Source organism: Rhinatrema bivittatum, chromosome 2 (assembly GCF_901001135.1).
Source record: "Rhinatrema bivittatum chromosome 2, aRhiBiv1.1, whole genome shotgun sequence".
NCBI lineage: Eukaryota > Metazoa > Chordata > Amphibia > Gymnophiona > Rhinatrematidae > Rhinatrema > Rhinatrema bivittatum.
In genome coordinates this window covers 12,363,603-12,380,259 of record NC_042616.1, presented here as the reverse complement: position 1 = coordinate 12,380,259, position 16,657 = coordinate 12,363,603, and the positions used below count along the sequence as shown (strand labels likewise).

The 16,657-nt window shown below is 53.3% G+C and overlaps 1 long non-coding RNA gene across 1 annotated transcript in view; it reads left to right on the top strand.

Moving 5' to 3' along the window:
- Positions 1-9,735: 9,735 nt before the first annotated feature.
- The window catches only part of LOC115083554, a 100,410-nt gene continuing 93,488 nt past the window's right edge, over positions 9,736-16,657 (top strand). Inside the window, exons 1-3 of the long non-coding RNA XR_003854354.1 lie at positions 9,736-9,854; positions 10,342-10,408; positions 10,518-10,608. This is a non-coding gene — a long non-coding RNA (uncharacterized LOC115083554). The remainder of the gene's footprint in view (positions 9,855-10,341; positions 10,409-10,517; positions 10,609-16,657) is intronic.

Below are 16,657 nucleotides of genomic sequence, written 5' to 3'. Positions count from 1 at the left end.
TTCAACGAGGGAGGTAATTTCAAGCTGTAAGTTAGAGATCCTAGGCGGCGAAGGACAGTGAAGAGTCCAATGTATCCTGAAGCAAATCTCACTGAGGGCAGCTTGAGCCGAATGTATTTGGTACTGAGCCATACCTTGCTCCTGGCTTAAATTGAGGAGCTGCTTGATGGTGAGCATCATAGTATCTTTTGGCCCGTTGTCCTGCCTTTTGAAGAAGATCCTTGGTTTGAGCCAAGAGTTGATGAATCTCATCAGCGGTAGCTTGGGCTACTGGTGACGTGCCAGACAATGGTATAGGACGTGGTGGAAGTGGCTGATGGCCATAAACAATTTGAAAAGGAGTGGATCCTGTAGCACAGGGGTCCCCAACCACCGGTCCGCGGACCAGTACCAGGCCGTTGGGGGCTTTTTGCTGGTCCGCGGCGCTGCTCTCCCCGGCTGCCATTCATTGGCTGCCGCTGCTGCGGGGAGGCGGGGCGAGGCTTGAGACCCGCCACCTCCAAACCCACGACCCGAAAAACAAATTAGCGCGTCGCGGCTGAGCGGTTAACTATGTTGCCGGAGCCGCGCAGGCAGGAAGGAGGAGCAGCTTCAGCCGCGTGAAGAGGAGCAGCACGGCCCGAGAAGACCAGGGCCGCTGCAGAGCCCATCCTGCAGCGGCCCGTGAAGAGGAGGCCCAGAGGTGAGAGAGAGGCTGAGGGTTTGTAGAGTGTGTGTGTGTGCGTGTATGAGATGAGTTTAGATATTGTGTGTGGGAGTGAGTTAAGAGACTGTGTGTGGGAGTGAGGACCTGAATGTTTGCAGAGAGCATGTGAGAGCCTCTGTATGTGTGAGAGAGACAGCATGTGAGAGTGAGAGCCTGTGCTTGAGCAAGACAGCATGTGGGAGTGAGAGAGAGCCTGTGTGTGTGAGACTCAGCATGTGCCAGTGAGAGCCTGTGTGTGTGAATGATTGTATGAGAGAGAGCCTGTGACAGTGAGAGCCTGGGCTTGAGCAAGACAGCATGTGGGAGTGAGAGAGAGCCTGTATGTGTGAGACTCAGAGAGCATGTGCCAGTGAGAGACTGTGTGTATGAATGATTGTATGAGAGAGCATGTGAGAGCCTGTGTGTGTGTGTGTGAGTGAGAGAAAGAGAGAGAGAGAAAGAGAGAGAGAAAGCATGTGAGAATGAGAACCTGACTGTGTGTTTGAGGGAAGAAGACAGATGGAGAGAACAGAAATAGAAAAAAAGGTAATATAAAAGGAACTGGAAAAAAATAAGAAAGGGAAGGTGGGGGAAAAAAGCCTGTGACCAACCAATTAGAAAACTAAGATCAGACAGCAGATGTAAAAAAAAATAAATTACTTTTTACTGATTGGCACATGTAATCTTTGGGAATGTGCAAGAGTAGCACTTTCTCTATGTGCAGAATGGGCTTCAGTGCCAGTAGCAGCAATCCGCACCTCCCCAATAGCCACGCGGTAGCAGTGACAGTGGCAGCAGAGGAATGAGAGAGGTTCTGAGGTTGTGAGAGAGCCAGTGAGTGTGAGAGCATGAGTGTGTATGAGAAAATCCAGGGGAGTAAGAGGGTGTGTGTGGGGGGGGGGGAGGGGTGGACGGGGAGAGAGTATCTTACAGCCTGAGACTGTGTCAGTGTCTGTGAGAGTGAGAGCTAATGGTTGGGTATAAGAGCATGAATGTGTATGTATGTGACAGTGTATGTGTGAGAGAGAATGGACATTCTGAGCCTATGGTGAGCTGAGTCACATTCACATTATAAATGTCATAATTAAATGATAAGTATGCACTAAAATCCAACCCCATCCATAGCCCCGCCCCTGCCCCACCCCCCACCCTGCCTTGCCGGGCCATGGAAAAATGGTCTTGCTTGAAGCCGGTCCCTGGTGCAAAAAAGGTTGGGGACCACTGCTGTAGCAGATGCCGGATGTGAGTTCAAGGCATATTCTGCCCATGGTAGTAACTCCGCCCAGTCATTCTGCCTGGAGGGTTCTGCTTGAGGGTTCTGTTCATTCTCTCCGTTTGTCCATTAGATTGGGGGTGATATGCCTAAGTCAAATCTAATGCGATGTCAAATTTACGACACAGTGCCCTCCAGAACTGGGCGGTTGAACTGAACCCCACGGTCCGACATGATGTGCTTAGGCATACCATGAAGGCAGAAGATATGTTGTATGAATAGTTTGGCAAGTTCTGGGGCAGATGGTACTCCAGGAAGAGCCACGAAGTGTGCCATTCTAGAAAAACATTCCACAGTTACCCATATAGTATTGTTCCCCTCGGATAATGGTAAGTCAACGATGAAGTCGGTTGCAATGTGCGTCCATGGATCGTCGGGGACCAGTAATGGCTGGAGAAGGCCCCAAGGACGGCCGGCAGGAGGTTTTTGCCTAGCGCATATAGGGGTAGATTTTAAGACGAGCGCGAATAGCCTACTTTGTTTGCGCTCCAGGCGCAAACAAAAGTACGCTGGATTTTAGCCGATACGCGCGTAGTCGCGCGTATCGGCTAAAATCCTGGATCGGCGCGCGCAAGGCTATCGATTTCGTATAGCCTGCGCGCGCCGAGCCGCGCAGCCTACCCCCGTTCCCTCTAGGCCGCTCCGAAATCGGAGCGGCCTAGAAGGGAACTTTCCTTTGCCCTCCCCTCACCTTCCCCTCCCTTCCCCTACCTAACCCACCCGCCCGGCCCTGTCTAAACCCCCATCCTACCTTTGTCGGGGGATTTACGCCTCCCTAAATCCCCGCGCGCGAACGGGACTCCTGCGCGCCGGGCCGCGACCTGGGGGCGGGTATGGAGGGCGCGGCCACGCCCCCGGACCGCCCCGGGCCGTAGCCACGCCCCCGTACCCGCCCCCAAAACGCTGCCGGCACGCCCCCGAAACACCGCGCGATCCGGCCCCGCCCCCGACACGCCTCCCGACACGCCCACTCCGAAAACCCCGGGACTTACGCGAGTCCCGGGGTTCTGCGCGCGCCGGTGAGCCTATGTAAAATAGGCTCACCGGCGCGCAGGGCCCTGCTCGCGTAAATCCGCCCGGTTTTGGGCGGATTTACGCGAGCAGGGCTCTGAAAATCCGCCCCATAGGGCGTGATCCCACGTACACTTGGACATCCTTCTTTATAGACAGCCACGCAGATTTACGTCTGCTTTTAGCAGGCGTAAATCGTGCAACAAAGGTAAGGGGGGGGGGGGTAGAAAGGGCCGGGGGGTGGGTTAGGTAGGGGAAGGGAGGGGGAGGTGGGGGGAGGGCGAAGGAAAGTTCCCTCCGAGGCCGCTCCGAAATCGGAACGGCCTCGGAGGGAACAGGCAGTGCGCGCTGGACTCGGCGCGCGCAGGTTGCACAAATGTGCACCCCCTTGAGCGCGCCGACCCCGGATTTTATAAGATACGCGCGGCTACACGCGTATCTTATAAAATCCAGCGTACTTTTGTTTGCGCCTGGTGCGCAAAATTAGAAAATCTATCCCTTAGTGCAGTGGACCCCAACCTTTTTTGCACCAGGGACCGGCTTCAAGCAAGACCATTTTTCCATGGCCCGGCAGGGCGGGGCAGGGGCGGGGCTTTAGTCATATGGGGGCGGGGTTATGGAGGGGGTTGGATTTTAGTGCATACTTATCATTTAATTATGACATTTATAATGTGAATGTGACTCAACTCACCATAGGTTCTCACATGCATGGCACACTGACCCATGATCGTCACGGGGCTAGATGTAAAAGTACAGTTTGTATCCACGGGAACCCCCCTGACCCACAATAATGGATGTAAAGCAGAATTATGACATTCCCCATACAACTCACCCTACAAAAAAGATATTCTGGTGACATCTCAGTAACAGTAACTCAAACTCCTTCTACTTCCAGGCTCAATAGCCCTACTTATGAAAAGATAGCAGTTTACCACCAATGCATGTTCTCTTGAGAAAACACAACAAATAAGACCGATACAAACGCTTACATGCTAGCAAAATATCTCATCTCGGTAACAGACACAGAACCGACCTAACATACTCCCAGGATCTGTAGTAATGCACATAAACTAATCCGCACACAGTTACACCTGTATTATGGAATACACTCAAACAGGAGCAACCCTAACTATGAAAAGGCAACACCACAAATATTAAATCAGGTCCTAAAAACCAATACACCTCTTATTAGGAAAACACAACTAGCAAGCAGCTATAGATCCCCACACAGAAATAATTGTAAAACTATACTAATAAGCAGAATAAATGTTTCACAACAACTATTAACAGAATAACATCCAACAATTAAAAACTCATAAAAACTATTAAACATTCTCCAAACACCAATAAAATATTTCAAAAAAGCAGACATCACACAATTATAATGGCAGTCAAGAAAAATAAACTTAAAAAGCCACTTTTACTTACCCCCTCCAGCAGCTGTCCTACTCCCCCTTCCCTGCAGGCCATAGCACACACCAGAAGCAGCAGTAGAAGCTAAGCTCTATACTCATGGTCCTCTTCCTTAGGGCCCATGTCTCTCACACACACCATACCAGTCATGCCCCCATGATCAGTTTCTGTCTCTCACACACCAATCATCTCCCCAAACAGTCTTTGGCACACACACACCAGTCACCTTCCTGAACAGTTTCTCTCATGCCATACACACACACACAGGCTTCCCACTCCCGTGTTCTACTTACATATTTGGGCTTCTCACTCTCATAATCACTTTCTCTGCCTCTCTCTCTCACACACACACACACACTCACCAGTCTCTCACTCCCATGTTCTCTTTCAGATATACAGGCTTCTCCCTCCCATGATGTGTCTCACACACACCCAGGTTTCTCACTCCCATGCTCACTCTTCACATGCACAGGCTTCTCATTCCCATAATCACTTTATTTCTCTCTCTCTCTCTCACACACACACACACACCAGTCACCTGATCTCGCTCATGCATACACACACACACAGGCTTCCCACTCCCATGTTCTCTTTCAGATATACAGGCTTCTCCCTCCTATGCTGTGTCTCACACACACCCAGGTTTCTCACTCCCATGCTCACTTCTCTTCACATGCACAGGCTTCTCATTCCCATAATCACTTTCTCTCTGTTACACACACACCAGTCTCTCTCATTTCCATGCTCACTCTCCACGTGCACAGGCTTCTCATTCCCTGAATCACATTCTCTCACATTCACACACACCAGTCTTTTTCTCTCACACACACCGTCACCTTACCAAGCAGTCTCTCTCTCTCATGCATGCACACTCACCCAGGTTTCTCACTCCCATGCTTTCTTTCACCCCCACAACACCAGGCTTCTTATGCCCATGCTTTCCCCACATACCCAGACTTCTCACTTCCATGCTTTTTCTCTCTCTCACACACACACACATCAGTCACCTCCCTGACTGTCTCACACTCTCACATACACATCAGTCATCTCCCTGAGCAATCACTTTCATTGTCTCTCACATACACACACACACACACACACACACAACATCAGCTCTCTGACCAGTCAGTCACACACAGGCTGGCTGCCTGCTTCTCTCTCTTTCTCTCACTCACTTCCTCTCCCCCCCCCCCCCCCCGAGCACAAACGGTAGCTGCACCACCTCCTCCTCAGCCCCCGCAGGCCAAGAAAGAAGAATCCCATCGGCCGCGGGAGGCTCACGTTGCTGTCTCCTTTACCTATTATCAGCTGCTTCGATTGCTCGGGGGCCGATGCTGCTGTCGCCGCTGCTATTTTTTCATGCGGCACGGCTCTTTCTCCTTCCCGCGCACCGCGTATCACTTCCTGTTCCGGGTCAGAGGGGGGAGAGGCGGGAAGAAGAAAAGGCCAGCCGCGGATTGCCACAGCTTTTTTTTTTGCACCGCTGCCGTTCCCGCTGGGCTTGAACGTGCTGATAGCCCAGCGGCAACGGCAGCAGGGAAGGAAGAGCAGTGGGAGAGACCGGGAGCGCGCGACACACCTGCCGGTGCTTGGCGGCGCCGCGGACCGGCAAAAAACTCCCACGGCCCGGTCCGGTCCGCGGACCGGTGGTTGGGGACCCCTGCCTTAGTGTACCTGGGTTTATAAAAAGTTTGGGCGAATTCCTGGAGAAGTTCATTAACTGCTATTAATCAGGTTGACTTAGGGAATATTCACTGCTATTACTGGCAATAGTAGCATGGGATCTATTTTATGTTTGGGTACTTGCCACGTACTTGTTGGAACCTGGTAGAAACAGGGGGGTAGATTTTATAATTTTGTGCGAGCGCGAACAAGAGTACGCGGGATTTCAATCCATTAAAATCCTGGATCGGCGCGCTCAAGGCTGCTGATTTTGGGCAGCCTGCGCGTGATGAGCCACGCAGCCTGCCTCCGTTCCCTCCCCTCCCCCTCCCTAACCCACCCACCCCCCTGGCCCTATCTAAACCTGATGGATTTACGCCTGCCGGAGGCAGACGTAAATCTGCGCTCGCCAACACCCGACCCGGGGGCTGTTCCGGAGGGTGCGGCCACACCCCCGGAACGCCCCCGGAACGAAACCATGCGCGGCGCCGCCCCTGAAACGTCACGTCATCCGCGCCACACCCCCGAAACGTCACGTCACCCGCGCCACGCCCCCGAAACGCTGCGTCACGACCGCCACGCCCCCCCGGCACGCCTCTCCATGCAAGCCAGGGACTTACGCGCGTCCCGGGGCTTGCACGCGCCACCGAGCCTATGCAAAATAGGCTCGGCGCGTGGGGGGGGGTAGGTTTTTTGGGGGGTACGCGCGTACCCCTTTGAAATCTACCCCAGGATGCTGGGCTTGATGGACCCTGGTCTGACTCGGTATGGCATCTTTCTTATGTTCTTATGAAGTGGAGGAAGTGTGAGCTGAGTTTTTTTCACAGGAATAAAGAGTAAATAGTGGCTGCAGGGAAGTGGCAAGGAAAGGTCATGCTATATTTTATTTAAAAAGTACACGTGGTGATGCGATCATTTTACAGAGTTACTAGGTTAGGTTAATGCAATTTTGAAGATTATATTTTTCTTCTTTTGCCGTTCAAGATTTCTCCAGGTGTACTTTTTCTGCAGTATATTGCATTTCTTTTCATGAGAGAATTTCTAATTTCTTTATGTATATTTTCTTTGGCATAAATATTCCTCCGACACACCTACAGGAGGGGGAGATTCCTCCTAGCTCACCTGCGAACATTACGGCCCCACACTAGTGCACACATTGTTGCCAGAACGGGCTATTTCACACTCAGCTGGGCTATTTCTTTTTCCATTCTGCAGGGGGGAAACAACATTTGTGCCGGGTGCGTTAGGTCTGGGCTGACCACCTAACTGCCTGCAACCCACAATCAGGTCGATCCAGTAAAGTTCAGTTGAAGATTTCTCGTCTGTAACGAGCTCGCTGCGCACAATTCGGACGCGTAAGGCAAACCAGCGATACAGTCTCCAGTTTTGCGCATCCGTAGTGCTTCTTAAAACAGACGCGTAACCCTTCCCGCACCCGGCATGTAAATGAACGAATTAGCTGTATAATGAAGGAATTAGCTATTCCCCTTCAATACCGTAACGCGCGCTCAGGTTCTCTCATTAGTAAGGCACTGTTTTGCCGCGGCCGTAACGTGTTAGTTTACCGCCTCCCCCTAGTAGGAGTTAGGACTGTGAGTCTAGTAACAAATCCATCGACACCGCTTAAGATACTCAAAAACAATAAAACACAATTTAAAAAAAAAGCGATACAGAGATGATCGAGAAAATGTAATGATGTGGGACACATAAAACCTGTCAGAAGAAAAAATAAAAATTTTTAAATACCTGTCGGAGGGCCGCGTGGGTCCAGGCGGCCGGCGGCGGCGGGAGCCGGGTGGTCGCGTGTTAAATCTAGGCCGCGGGCGGGTGGGCGCCTGTTCCGGGCGGCGGCGGCGGCAGCGGGGGGACACGCGTTAGTTCGAGACGGCCGGCGGGCGGTGGGTGGTCGCGTGTTAAATCTAGGCCGGGTCCGCACAGGCGCACATTCACTGCCGGTGGGGGCTGCCTCTCCCGGCAGCCCCCACCGGCAGTGAATGAATGAATGCGCGCCTGTGCGACCCCTGCGATTCAGCGCTCAAGGCAGTCACATGCCGTGACGTCACGCCTTGAGCGCCGAATTGCAGGGGTCGCACAGGCGCGCATTCATTCATCCAGGCGGAGGAGCCGGTGGCGAAAGCAGCCGGCTCCTCCGCCTGGATGAATGAATTCATTCACTGCCGGTGGGGGCTGCCTCTCCCGGCAGCCCCCACCGGCAGTGAATGAATGAATGCGCGCCTGTGCGACCCCTGCGATTCAGCGCTCAAGGCAGTCACATGCCGTGACGTCACGCCTTGAGCGCCGAATTGCAGGGGTCGCACAGGCGCGCATTCATTCATCCAGGCGGAGGAGCCGGTGGCGAAAGCAGCCGGCTCCTCCGCCTGGATGAATGAATTCATTCACTGCCGGTGGGGGCTGCCTCTCCCGGCAGCCCCCACCGGCAGTGAATGAATGAATGTGCGCCTGTGCGACCCCTGCGATTCAGCGCTCAAGGCGTGACGTCACGGCATGTGACTGCCTTGAGCGCTGAATCGCAGGGGTCGCACAGGCGCGCATTCATTCATTCACTGCCGGTGGGGGCTGCCGGGAGAGGCAGCCCCCACCGGCAGTGAATGTGCGCCTGTGCGGACCCGGCCTAGATTTAACACGCGACCACCCACCGCCCGCCGGCCATCTCGAACTAACGCGTGTCCCCCCGCTGCCGCCGCTGCCCGGAACAGGCGCCCACCCGCCCGCGGCCTAGATTTAACACGCGACCACCCGGCTCCCGCCGCCTGGACCCACGCCGGCCGCCTGGACCCACGCGGCCGTCTGAAACTAACGCGCGTCCACCCCCCGCCGCCCGGAACAGGCGCCCACCCGCCCGCGGCCTAGATTTAACACGCGACCACCGGCCCCCCGGATCCCGCCGGCCGCCTGGACCCACGCGGCCCTCCGACAGGTATTTAAAAATTTTGATTTTTACACTTCCTGGTACCTGTCATTTCAAATGTCATTTGAAATGACAGGTACCAGCGCACCCTGGTTACTGTATAGGCGCTGTATTAAGCGCCTATACAGTAAAATGGGTTACGCGGCCATAACCCTTCCCTACCGCTTCACAGCCGCGGCATGCATTTGCATGCGATTAGAGGAGAGTATCGGGGAGTTAGTGAAGAGAACTGTGCGTGCGGGGAGGAAGGGTGCGCCTGACACTACCTCACTGTTTTTACCGCGGCCTTACTGGATCGAGCCGAATGTTGTTGCGGCTTCTTCCTTTGCTGCACAATCCCTCCAGCAGCTCCACGTGCAGGTCGCAGAACGATCGCACAGAGACAGCAACAGCTCCACCAGCAGTCGCAGTGAGATGACTCATCGGCAGCAGAGCTCCACCAGCAGTCGCAGAATGATGACTCATCGGCAGCAGAGCTCCACCAGCAGTCGCAGAATGATGACTCATCAGTTGTGGCCAACCTCGCTTATTTCCCGACGAAATTGGGCTTTTTGTTCTAGTCATTCGCGGTTTTTTTTTATTCGCGGGTGTTGCTTTTAATTGGGCCCATTTTTCCTGCCAATCGCGTTCTTTTGGGCTTGGAGGGCCGGACTTGTGCTCTGATGGTTGAAGTGATTGGCTGCTGCTGCTGCCCGCCGATGAGGCCCTGTCTTAGCAGGCGCACCCTAAATTATTGTAGCAATAAGCCAATCAGAAGGGCAGAGCCTCACAGGAGTCAGAGGTTGTTAGACTCAGCAGGGCAGTGTAACAGAGGAGGAATCTCCTGTGCAGCTGCAGAGCTGAATGCAGAAGGGAGGGAGCACTCAGCTGGGTACAGCCAGGTATCAGGAGGGGAGGAATGGCTATGTTGGGAGAGGGGAATGAGTGTTATAGGAGCCAGAGATGAGCTTGGAGGGGGCTGGGGAGAGGGGAATGAGTGTTATAGGAGCCAGAGATGAGCTTGGAGGGGGAATGAGGGTTTGGGGGCTAGAAGATGAGCTTGGAGGGGGCTGGGGAGGGGGGATGGGAGTGTGTGGGAGCCAGGGATGGGCTTGGAGGGGGCTGGGGAGGGGGGAATGAGTGTGTGGGAGCCAGGGATGGGCTTGGAGGGGGCTGGGGAGGGGGGAATGAGTGTGTGGGGGCCAGGGATGGGCTTGGAGGGGGGAATGAATGTGTGGGGGCCGGGGATGGGCTTAGAGGGGGCTGGGAGGGGGGAATGAATGTGTGGGGGCCGGGGATGGGCTTAGAGGGGGCTGGGGAGAGGGGAATGGTGTTTTTTAATTGGTTCTACACCACTTGATCTATTTTTTTCTCATTTCTTCCCTGCAGCAGATCACCTTTGTAAGAAATCCTTATTTTGACAAAAAGAAAGCTTGCCCATACCTGCTGACCACAGGTAAAAATGTGATGGAAACTTGTAATGCTATTTTTTTTATTTGTTCTACATCACTTTTTGCTTTCATCTAATTTTGCCTTTTTTTCTCTTTCATTTCTTCTCCCTGCAGAAGATCCCCTCTGTAAGAAAGCCTGTCCATACCTGCTGTTTCCGTCATTGGCTGCTACGCTACTGAATGGTTTTGATCTCCTATGGCTAAAGTAAGTAACTGGGCTAAGTAGGGTAAAAGGTACTGCACAGCGTGGGAAGAGGAAGGTGAACTGAAAGCATGGGTTCAGCCTCTTGTCTGCAATGAGAGGAGGGGGGAATGAGCGTGAGGAGACTGAATTTTCAATCTCGCGTGTTTTGGGCTTGGTTTTTTGGGAAAAAAGTGCTTGTTCTTTCATGAAAACCTGGCAACCTGAGCAGCTCCCCCAGCAGTTGCAGAATGATGACTCATCGGCAGCAGAGCTCCAGGTGCTGTCGCAGAGTGATGATTCTTTAGCCACTGCAATAAAGCTCAGCCCCGGAGGGTAAGCGGTGTCTTTCCAACCCGTTTTTTTCTGGTGTCCCTGTGACGGTTTCTTCAAGCAGCGGGACTGAATGTAAAGGGGTCCAGGCGGGGGGCTCTGCACTGGGAGCGTGGAGAGGAAATCAAGGTGGCAATCCAGGTCTTTAAGTCGCAATCTGTGTTTGCAGCCATTTTTATGAGCGGCTCTGATTGTTGCCCTTAGGATTCACAATAATTTGACTTTCAGAAACTTGAGCATTGAAATGTTAGGATTTAGGGGTCAAAGCTTGAATTGGGGAAGGGGGCGCTAAGCACCACCCCGTAAAGAGAGTAGAGGGGAGTTAGCCTGCAAGAGACTCTTCTCAAAGCTCACTATTTTACTTGCACACAGAAACCTGAGATTTATCTTTTGTGCTCTCTGTAACCTGTAATTTTACTTTGCTATTGTTTTATAATTTTTTTTTTGTTTATTGACATTATTACATTTAACAATCAATATAATCTTGACTGAGCAAGAAAAAATATCAGCCCTTCACAAGTATTATTTATAATGAAACAAAATACATATTCAAACATAAGCATTGGCTGCATTATCCAGGCCTCAGTAATAGAGAGATCCAGTACTCATGAGAGCTTGAAATCATACTATAACATTGTTACTAACAAAGAATTTAGTAGTTGGACTTACAACTTACATATAAAGAACTACTCAGTTTACTGAGGTGAAGGTACATCTGGGCCAATTCTTTCTGTACTGGGAGTCACTCTATTTGATATAAACCTCAACAGTTGACATGGAATATAAAATATATAATTTCCTAGCGTGTAGCAGATGGACTCAGGACCAATGGGTATAGTGTACTCCTGTTAGCAATTGGAGACGGATCAGATTTCAGTCTGACGTCAGCCCCCAGTACATATACCCCCTGCAGAAGTGCAGAACCTCAGTATTTCCGTCTCCATAGCAGTTAGGAGCTATCTGCACGCTCTCAGAGCGTTAGAACCAAATTCAAGGAGAAAACCTAAAATTGATAGAAGAAAATTTACTGAAGATGAGCCCCGCTCTCCTGCGGTGACACCCTCGGGTCCCTCCCCCAGTTGAGATTCCCGAGGTGATTTCCGTGGTCCCTCGGAGGTGACCCTCGGTCCGGCGGCCGAGTCACGGCAAGGACCTAGCCCCTGAATTCTCAGGCGCGGCTGAGAGGCAGCCGGTGCTCCCTCAAACGCGGTGGTGAAGGTATTTACCCTCTCCTCCCGCAGCCGGAGACTACCCGGAACGCAGCCGCGAAGCGCCGAAGACCAGGTAAGGTAGAAATCTTTACCCGTTCCGGTCTCCGAGGATTGAGGACGAGCGCAAGTCATCGGCTGAGACCAGCGCCACCGGGTTGATCCGCCCCAGCAGGGCCAGGCCCCAGCATTTCCAAGGGTCTGCCCACGTGGAGACCCTCCGTGGTAGTCACCATATTGCCCGTGTGGTCGCTGTCGCCATTTTGGCCTTAACCTCGCCGTGTCCTTCGCCGTCTGGCCGAGCGCATAACGTTTATCTGTGTGCATAAAATTACTTGGGCGTGTACATTGTGCGCACAGAGCCCTTGGGTGCATAAGCGGCGCGCACAAGCTCCGGGCGCATGGAATACGCGCGCCCCGCTATCCGCACGCACAACTCGGGTTGAGCGCACAAATACGCGCGTGACCATGCACACCGGAGCGCATAAAATGTACGCGCAGGCAGCCATGGCACCTCCAGAAACGGAGGTAAAAGCTCAAGGCCTCTGGCCAGCAGGCCACATCAGGGCCGCCCAGAGCCAGGAGGCAGAGGCCCTGGGAGATCCACTTCAGGGCCAGTCCCGCCCAGGGCCGAGTACTAGCTCCTCAGGGGATACCCCGGAGCTAACCCATCCCAGTGGGACTCCTTCTCAGTCAGGGACCCCCAGGGAACCAGCGCCACTCAAGGTGGACCCGTCGTCTATCTCATGGGTGGAACTCTTCAAAGGGATTCAGGCCTTTGTCCGGATGCAAACGGATCCCCTGGCAGACCAGCCACATGCTCTGCAGAAGGACCTTTATGCTCCAGGCCCCTCAAGTCCTAGGCATAGGCTTTTACCACCAAGAAGCCCCACCTTTGGGGACACAGACATCTCAGAAGAGGAAGCCGAGCCCCTAGAAGAAGGGCAGCTCCCCCCGAGGACAGAGCCCCACCGAACCATGGGACACTTCTTAGCAAAGGACGAGCTCCCGGACCTGGTCTCCCAATGCCTGACAGAGCTCGCTATCCCGGGCCCAGGGACTCCGGGGAACCTAAGACGAACCCCATACTGGAAGGCCTGCACCAGACCTCCCGTCATTTCCCCCTGTTACAAGCCGCACAGCAGCTAATTGACCTGGAATGGAACGCTCCAGAGTCCACATTTAAAGGGGGGGCGAGCTTTGGCCGCCATGTACCCTCTGGATCCGGCAACCAAAGATATGCTTACATGCCCAAGAGTGGACGCCATGGTCTGCGTAGTCTCCGAGCGCACCACCATTCCAGTAGAGGGAGGAGCGGCACTCAAGGACGCGCATGACCGGCATCTGGAAGCCATCCTTAAACAGTTATTTGACGTGGCCGCTATGTCTCTTCAGATTGCGGCCTGCTGCACCGTGGTGACGTGCCTACTTATCCCAGGCCAGGAACAACACCCCGGGAGAAGACATGGAACCAGCTGTATCGTTCCTGACGGACATGGCTTCAGACCTAGTGCGCACAGCGGCCAGAGGAGTATCATCGGCAGTGGCGGCCAGGAGACAACTCTGGCTACGAAGCTGGTCGGCCGACTCGTCTTCCAAAACACGCCCTTCAAAGGAGCCCTCCTATTTGGCAGGCCTCTACAACACTCGCTTCTGTCCCGATGGAACCCACGGTCACAGAACTAAGCCGTACACCTAGCCCTCCCGGGCAGGGTTCGGACCCAACTACAGTGGTGGCTGCAGCCCAGCCACATGAACAGAGGCTCAAGGCTATCATCCTCAACCTGGACTCTGCGAACCACAGATGCCAGTCTACGGGGATGGGGAGCACACTGCGAGGAGTTAACCGCCCAAGGGCAGTGGAACACAGAAGAGGCAGGATGGAACATCAATCGCCTAGAAGCACGGGTAGTCAGACTTGCCTGCCTGCGGTTCGCTCACAGACTTCAAGACAAAGCGGTCAGAGTGATGTCAGACAATGCCACAACGGTGGCCTACATCAACCGGCAGGGGGGAACCAGAAGCCAACAGGTGTCCCTGGAAATAAACCCACTGATGGCATGGGCGAAAGCAAATCTCCAGGAGATCTCCGCCATTCACATCGCCGGGAAGGACAACATCACGGCGGACTTTCTCAGCAGAGAAAGTCTAGACCCAGGAGAATGGAGGCTGTCGCCCGCAGCCTTCCAGATGATAGTGAACCGGTGGGGAACACCGGAAATGGACCTTCTGGCAACAGATCCAACGCCCAAGTACCCAGATACTTCAGCCGCAGGCGGGAACAGCAGTCCCAAGGGATTGTCGCCCTGGTACAGACCTGGCCACTGGGAACCCTACTATACGCCTTCCCGTCGTGGCCTCTATTGGGCGCAATCATCCACAAGATACAGCTACACAGGGGTCTAGTTCTGGTGGCTCCGGATTGGCCAAGAAGACCATGGTACGCAGACATGAGAAGACTATTGGCAGGGAACCCCCTACCGCCACACCGGGATCTGCTACAACAAGGCCCGATCCTCCACGAGGACCCAGCTCAATTCGCTCTTACGGTCTGGCCATTGAGAGGGCTCGCCTGAAAAAGAGCGGATACTCGAGGGCTGTAATCTACACCCTCCGAGCGCACAAGGTCTCCATATTGTTAATGTACATAAGGATCTGGAGAGTATTTGAAGCCTGGTGCAAAGATCACGACATCAATCCACGCTCACTTAGAGTTCCCATGATCCTGGAATTCCTGCAGAGCGGACTTCAGAAGGGTCTGTCCCTCAACTCCATCAAAGTACAGGTGGCTGCACTGTCATGCTTCAGCTCCAAGAGCAATAGCATAGCCTCTCACCCAGACGTATCATTCTTCCTGAAAGGAGTCAAACACATTCGAGTGGCTGGTACCTCTGTGGAATCTCAATCTCGTTCTGGACTTCCTGGTTGGAACCACCTTCAGTCCTCTCTGAGGTCTGTCACTCCACCAGTTAACCCTGAAGATTGTCTTTTTACTTGTGGTTTGTTCAGCACGGCGCATCTCTGAACTGCAAGCACTGTCTTGCCGTGAACCGTTCCTTAGGCTCACCCCGGGATCCATTCAGCTATGCACGGTTCCTTCATTCCTTCCCAAAGTGGTCTCACACTTCCATCTGAACCAGACCATCTTGCTCCCTTCGGCGGAAGCCCTGAAGAATTCGGAAGAAGCCCGTAGTCTACGCCACCTCAACATCGGCAGAATCCTTTCCAGATACCTGGAAATGTCGGAACCCGTACGAAAAACGGACCACCTTTTCATCCTTCACAGCGGAAAAAGACGAGGGGAAGCAGCCTTGCGGGCAACCATAGCCCGCTGGATCAAGGAAGTTATCAAAGCGGCCTACGTAGAAGCAGAGAAACCTCCACCTCTACAGATCAAGGCCCATTTGACCAGAGCCCAGGCAGCGTCCTGGGCAGAAACAAGAATGATGTCACCCGCCGAGATTTGCAGGGCGGCAACATGGTCCTCCATCCATACCTTCGCCAGATGCTACCGTCTAGGCGTTCAGGCTCAGGAGGATACAGCATTTGCAAGGGCAGTACTGAGTGGGTCACGGGCAGCCTCCCACCCGGTTCGGGAGTAGCTTTTATACATCCCATTGGTCCTGAGTCCATCTGCTACACGCTAGGAAATGGAGAAATTTCCTGTCGTGTAGCCAGATGGACTCAGTACAAATGGGTATAGTGTGCTCGTGCTAGCAGTTGGAGACTGATCTGACGTCAGCACGGGTACATATACCCCTACAGGAAGTGAAGCAACTCAGTAATTTCCGTCTGCAAAGCAGTTTGGAGAGCCTGCACGCTTGCTGAGCGTGTTTCCAATCTACTTTCTATTTCTTCTTAACTAAATTTCTACAGCAACATCGAGCCCCGCGCTCCTGCGGTGATACCAATCGGTCACTCCCCCAATTGAGCTTCCCGGGGTGATTTGCGTGGTCCCCCGGAGGTTTAAGACCTCGGTCCGGTGGCCGGATCGCGGCAGGGACGTAGCCCCCGGGCGAGGCGCCTCAGTCCCGGCGTGGACGAGGCAGCGGATGCATTTCCTCTAAATGCGGCGGTGAAGGTACTTGCCCTCTCCCCCCCGCAGCCGGAGACCGCCCGGGTTCCAGCCGGGAAGCGCCGAGGATCAGGTAAGGCGATTATCTCTTACGTTTTGGTCTCCAAGGACAGAGGATCGGCAGCGTGGCTTGTCGGCACATGCCGAGGTGGGCGCCATTTTGTTGGCCTTCTTCAGGTATTGTACGCCCATGATAGGCGCCTGTCTCTGACTGAGCGCATATTGCTGACCGCATATTGCTTTTCATTGAACATATTGCGGCCGCATCTTCTTGAGTGCCTATTACATTGAGCGTATATTGCTGCCGCTTTTTATTAAGCACCTGTTGTCTTAAGCGTATATTGTTGCCGCTTATTATTATTATTAAGCATACCTTAAAAAGACTTAAACCTTTACTTTTCAAAAATGATTTTCAAACTGTGCTTCAGTCCCTTTTGTTCTTGGGTTTAGACTATTG